The sequence below is a fragment of the Nerophis ophidion genome, linkage group LG11 (assembly GCF_033978795.1).
Source record: "Nerophis ophidion isolate RoL-2023_Sa linkage group LG11, RoL_Noph_v1.0, whole genome shotgun sequence".
NCBI lineage: Eukaryota > Metazoa > Chordata > Actinopteri > Syngnathiformes > Syngnathidae > Nerophis > Nerophis ophidion.
Window position 1 is genome coordinate 4,232,248 of NC_084621.1, and position 6,485 is coordinate 4,238,732.

The window sequence follows — 6,485 nt, forward strand, 5'->3', positions numbered from 1 at the left end:
AGGCGAGAAACACTTTTTATTTCAACAGACTCTCGCGCCGTACCTTCCGTCAAAACTCTAAAGGCCGACTGCACATTTCCTATCTTCACAATAAAAGCCCTGCTTCATGCTGCCTGCGCTAACAAAATAAGAGTCTCAGAAAGCTTTTTATTTTGTTAGCGCAGGCAGCAATAAGCAGGGCTTTTATTGTGAAGATAGGAAATGTGCAGTCGGCCTTTAGAGTTTTGACGGAAGGGACGGCGCGAAAGTCTGTTGAAATAAAAAGTGTTTCTCGCCTTCCTTTCTGTCATTTTTTCATAATAATGAACTGGCAGCAGCCAGCGTCATCTCACAAGACCCTCGGGTGCCGTGAATGTCAATCAAGCAAGCTACGGAATTTGCCGCCAATGTTTTTCTTGTAAAGTGTATGGAAGCTGGATGAATTAGATGCCAAAAACCAACCACTTTCATGTGGTATTGTACAGAAAGGACCACTTTTTTTCTCCTCCATTTGAAAATGTGGGCGTTATCATCATTACTGTCTGATTCCAATCAATGCAAGTCATCAGAATCAGGTAATACACCAACTTATATTCTTGTCTTTGTGAAAGAAAGACATCTATATGTGTTACACATGCTTGTATTATCATTAAACACATTTAACTTGTTTACAAAAATGTCTCTTTCATAAATATCCTTCCATTTTCTACCGCTTATTCCTCTTTCATAAATAAATAAATATAAATGATATATATATAAATGAGGTAGATCCCCTCGAGTTGGTCAATTGAAAAGTAGCTCGCCTGCAGAAAAAGTGTGGGCACCCCTGACCAACATAGAGACAAGAGCTATTGCGAGAATACATTTTTTTTTGTCAATATTGGCTACTGAGTTTAATTTTTTTATGTTTTCTGCTGGTGGTGCGCCTCAGAATTTTTTCAATGAAAAAAATGTGTTTTGGCTCAAAAAAGGTTGAAATACACTGACTTATCGTATTAAGCCAGGGGTGCCCACACTTTTTCTGCAGGTGAGCTACTTTTCAATTGACCAACTCGAGGGGATCTACCTCATTTATATAAATCATTTATATTTATTTATTTATGAAAGAGACATTTTTGTAAACAAGTTAAATGTGTTTGATGATAATACAAGCATGTGTAACACATATAGATGTCTTTCTTTCACAAAGACAAGAATATAAGTTGGTGTATTACCTGATTCTGATGACTTGCATTGATTGGAATCAGACAGTAATGATGATAACGCCCACATTTTCAAATGGAGGAGAAAAAAAGTTGTCCTTTCTGTACAATACCGCATGAAAGTGGTTGGTTTTTGGCATCTAATTCATCCAGCTTTCATACACTTTACAAGAAAAACATTGGCGGCAAATTCCGTAGCTTGCTTGATTGACATTCACGGCACCCGAGGGTCTTGTGAGATGACGCTGGCTGCTGCCAGTTCATTATTATGAAAAAATGACAGAGAGGAAGGCGAGAAACACTCTTTATTTCAACAGACTTTTGCGCCGTCCCTTCCGTCAAAACTCTAAAGGCCGACTGCACATTTCCTATCTTCACAATAAAAGCCCTGCTTCATGCTGCCTGCGCTAACAAAATAAGAGTCTCGGAAAGCTGGCGTGCACAAGTGATGTGCACAATATTGTTGTCCAGGTGGAAATCTGGAGAAATTCGGGAGAATGGTTGGAAAATTGGGAGAGTTGGCAAGAATGAGTATTAGCGGCGAATGCCGGCGGGCAAGCTCTAATGTTAATTTGATATTGCCTCAAGGGCTGAATAAAATTGCACGGCGGGCCAGAGCTTGACACCCGTGGCGTAAATACAACAGAAAAACCTAGTATCTCAAGGGACCAATCGGAGCTTCTTTGTCAGTCGCCTTATTGTCTTTAATGAGACATTTGCACGAATGGGGGCCGACGGTCAACCTGATTATGTGATATTTGGAAGATCGGCCCAGGACGTTGCAAGCACCTTCATTAAATCAATCAATCAATGTTTACTTATATAGCCCTAAATCACTAGTGTCTCAAAGGGCTGCACAAACCACTACGACATCCTCGGTAAGTCCACATAAGGGCAAGGAAAACTCACACCCAGTGGGACGTCGGTGACAATGATGACTATGAGAACCTTGGAGAGGAGGAAAGCAATGGATGTCGAGCGGGTCTAACATGATACTGTGAAAGTTCAATCCATAATGGATCCAACACAGTCGCGAGAGTCCAGTCCAAAGCGGATCCAACACAGCAGCGAGAGTCCCGTTCAGCAGGAAACCATCCCAAGCGGAGGCAGATCAGCAGCACAGAGATGTCCCCAGCCGATACACAGGCAAGCAGTACATGGAGAGTGGGACATAGGAGAAAAAGAAAAGAAACGGCAGATCAACTGGTCTAAAAAGGGAGTCTATTTAAAGGCTAGAGTATACAAATGAGTTTTAAGGTGAGACTTAAATGCTTCTACTGAGGTGGCATCTCGAACTGTTACCGGGAGGGCATTCCAGAGTACTGGAGCCCGAACGGAAAACGTTCTATAGCCCGCAGACTTTTTTTGGGCTCTAGGAATCACTAATAAGCCGGAGTCCTTTGAAGGCAGATTTCTTGCCGGGACATATGGTACAATACAATGGGCAAGATAGGATGGAGCTAGACCGTGTAGTATTTTAAACGTAAGTAGTAAAACCTTAAAGTCACATCTTCAGTGCACGGGAAGCCAGTGCAGGTGAGCCAGTACAGGTATATATGTATGTATATATGTATATAAAGGTATATACAGTACAGGTGTAATGTGATCAAACTTTCTTGTTCTTGTCAAAAGTCTAGCAGCCGCATTTTGTACCAACTGTAATCTTTTAATGCTAGACATGGGGATGGTATTGTTCTTGATTCTTCCCCTGGACGCCGTACACGGCCTTTTGCCCAATGTGCAAACGCAGAACGGGGCCCACCCGAGATTGTGATAAAACATCCGGAGAAAGGGCAGACGTTCATGAGAGGAGATTCAATCCGTGGCTCAAATCGGCAAGAAAATGAAAGCTGAAGAAAACATCCATACGTTTGATGACTTTGTAGATCTTTGTAAGACAGCATCGAGATCAGTGAGTTACTAGGTTTTGCCTTTGGACGGGAGAAACACGGACCATCAAAGTGTCGCCACCTTACCTTCTTGTCTTTTCAGGATGCTGTTGTGTTCTGTACCGCCATGTAACCCTGTGTGTCTTTTTACATCACCGTTTACTCTTTTGGACCTTTACCACCCCCGGGTTCTGCACCATCGCAAGGTACGCCCCGGCCCCCCCGAACACACACACACACACACACACACACACACACACACACACACACGTACGTCCTCATTTGCCTTTTTCTTTGGCCTGGGGTTGCCTGTTTTTAATGTACAGTTTTCAGAGCACACAATGAATGTGTCTTATTTCTATTAAAACATATCTATATACTAAAACAGTGGTTCTCAAGCTTTTTTCAGTGATGGACCCCCTGTGAACATTTTTTTTAATTCAAGTACCCCCTAATCAGAGCCAAGCATTTTTGGTTGAAAAAAGAAGTAAAATACAGCACTATGTCATCAGTTTCTGATTTATTAAATTGTATAACAGTACAAAATATTGCTCATTTGTAGTGGTCTTTCTTGAACTATTTGGAAAAAAATATATAGAAATAACTAAAAACTTGTTGAAAAAGAAACAAGTGATTCAATTATAAATAAAGATTTCTACACATAGAAGTAATCATCAACTTAAAGTGCCCTCTTTGGGGATTGTAATAGAGATCCATCTAGAATCATGAACTTAATTCTAAACATTTCTTCACAAAAAAAGAAATCTTTAACATCAATATTTATGGAACATGTCCGCAAAAAATCTTGCTGTCAACACTGAATATTGCATTTCTTTTCACAGTTTATGAACTTACATTCATATTTTGTTGAAGTATTATTCAATAAATATATTTATAAAGGATATTTTGAATTTTTAGTATATATATATATATATATATATATATATATATATATATATATATATATATATATATATATATATATATATGTATACATATGTGTATCTATATATATATGTGTGTGTGTGTATATATATATATATATATATATATATATATATATATGTATACATATGTGTATCTATATATATATGTGTGTGTGTGTATATATATATATATATATATATGTATACATATGTGTATCTATATATATATGTGTGTGTGTGTATATATATATATATATATATATATATATATATATATATATATATATATATATATATATATACCATATTTCCTTGAATTGCAGTAGGGCATATAGTATGCGCCTGCCTTGAATTACTGCTGGGTCAAAATCGCTTCGCAAAATAATTAGTATTACCGCCGGGTCAAACTCGTGACGTCACGAGTGACACTCACCTTGTCATTATTTTCAAAATTGAGGAGGGTAATTTGAAATCGCATAAAGGGAAGAAGATTAAGAGCTATTCAGTAGGATTTAAAGTCCAAGCTTACATCACACTCAAATTTTTACCGCATGCCTTTGGTAAGTGCCGGAGTGAGATGAGGTTTTAAAATAATTAGCGCATGCTTACTTTTACCACATGCCTTTGGTAAGCGCAGGAGTGAGAAGAGGTTTTAAATTGATTAGCGCCCCGGCGGCAATTCAAGGAAATACGGTATGTATGAAATACTTGACTTGGTAAATTCTAGCTGTAAATATACTCCTCCCCTTTTAACCACGCCCCCCCCCCACACACACACACACACACCACCCCCCACCTCCCGAAATCGGAGGTCTCAAGGTTGGCAAGTATGCTGTAGTGCAAACCGCTTTCATAAATGTTCAAGTCGAGTGTTCCTTGCACAGGGTTGGGGAGATTTTGGGGGAGATTGGTGTCCATTGCCAATGAGCTCCGGCAGAGTTCAGCAGTGCAGTCCTCAGTCTGGTGGTCCGACTCTGTCTGAGGGGAGGGGTTGGAACAGAGCGTGTGCAGGGCGGTGGGATCTTTGGCCATGTAGAGCAGGGGTGCCCACACTTTTTCTGCAGGCGAGCTACTTTTCAATTGACCAACTCGAGGGGATCTACCTCATTTATATATATCATTTATATTTATTTATTTATGAAAGAGACATTTTTGTAAACAAGTCAAATGTGTTTAATGATAATACAAGCATGTGTAACACATATAGATGTCTTTCTTTCACAAAGACAAGAATATAAGTTGGTGTATTACCTGATTCTGATGACTTGCATTGATTGGAATCAGACAGTACTGATGATAACGCCCACATTTTCAAATGGAGGAGAAAAAAAGTTGTCCTTTCTGTACAATACCACATGAAAGTGGTTGGTTTTTGGCATCTAATTCATCCAGCTTCCATACACTTTACAAGAAAAACATTGGCGGCAAATTCCGTAGCTTGCTTGATTGACATTCACGGCACCCGAGGGTCTTGTGAGATGACGCTGGCTGCTGCCAGTTCATTATTATGAAAAAATGACAGAGAGGAAGGCGAGAAACACTTTTTATTTCAACAGACTTTCGCGCCGTCCCTTCCGTCAAAACTCTAAAGGCCGACTGCACATTTCCTATCTTCACAATAAAAGCCCTGCTTCATGCTGCCTGCGCTAACAAAATAAGAGTCTCGGAAAGCTGGCGTGCACAAGTGATGTGCACGCCAGCTTTCCGAGGGATCGCTTGTGCACGCCAGTTTTCCGAGACTCTGTATTTAGTTAGCGCAGGCAGCATGAAGCAGGGCTTTTATTGTGAAGATAGGAAATGTGCAGTCGGCCTTTAGAGTTTTGACGGAAGGTACGGCGCGAGAGTCTGTTGAAATAAAAAGTGTTTCTCGCCTTCCTCTCGGTCATATTTTCATAATAATGATCTTGCAGCAGCCAGCGTCATCTCACAAGACCCTCGGGTGCCGTGAATGTCATTTAAGTGACGTCTTGGTGAAGATTGATGATCACTCATTTTTAGGTCTATTTTTTTTTTTAAAAAGCCTGGCTGGAGATCGACTGACACACCCCCCGCGGTCGACTGGTAGCTCGCGATCGACGTAATGGGCACCCCTGATGTAGAGAGACTACGAGGGTGCTCCAGTCTCCACACACTAATGGCTCCATGCAGCATTCTGCACTTCTTCAACAAATGAAACCAACTAATGAGTTGTGTGCTTTTTTGGGCCTCCGTAGTTTTATTTTGCAAACAGATTGAGACAAAAGTCCACTCCAATTGTCGCTGCGTGTGCAGTATTCTCTGACACGCTCGGGCTTTCTTCAGCAGCGTAGGAGAGGGTGGAATGTATAACCAGCGTATTTACTTGACGTGAGAATAATTATCTGCAGAGGAAGTCTATAAGCAATTACATGGAAATGACGCCTCAGTTTGTCCCATGCGCGAATGGACAAACGCGCTCTCGTCTCTCGCTATTTCCTTCATTCATCTTTGCCAGGAAAGGACACCGGTGT

The 6,485-nt window shown here is 40.5% G+C and overlaps 1 protein-coding gene across 6 annotated transcripts in view; it reads left to right on the forward strand.

Moving 5' to 3' along the window:
- adgrb1a (adhesion G protein-coupled receptor B1a) overlaps positions 1 to 123 on the forward strand; it is a 468,831-nt gene extending 468,708 nt beyond the window's left edge. For all 6 annotated transcript variants that reach the window (XM_061914951.1, XM_061914947.1, XM_061914950.1 and 3 more), the window contains one exon: positions 1 to 123. This exon is cut by the window's left edge and continues 1,240 nt beyond it. The gene's annotated coding sequence lies outside the window, so the exon portion shown is untranslated.
- Positions 124 to 6,485: the final 6,362 nt, after the last annotated feature.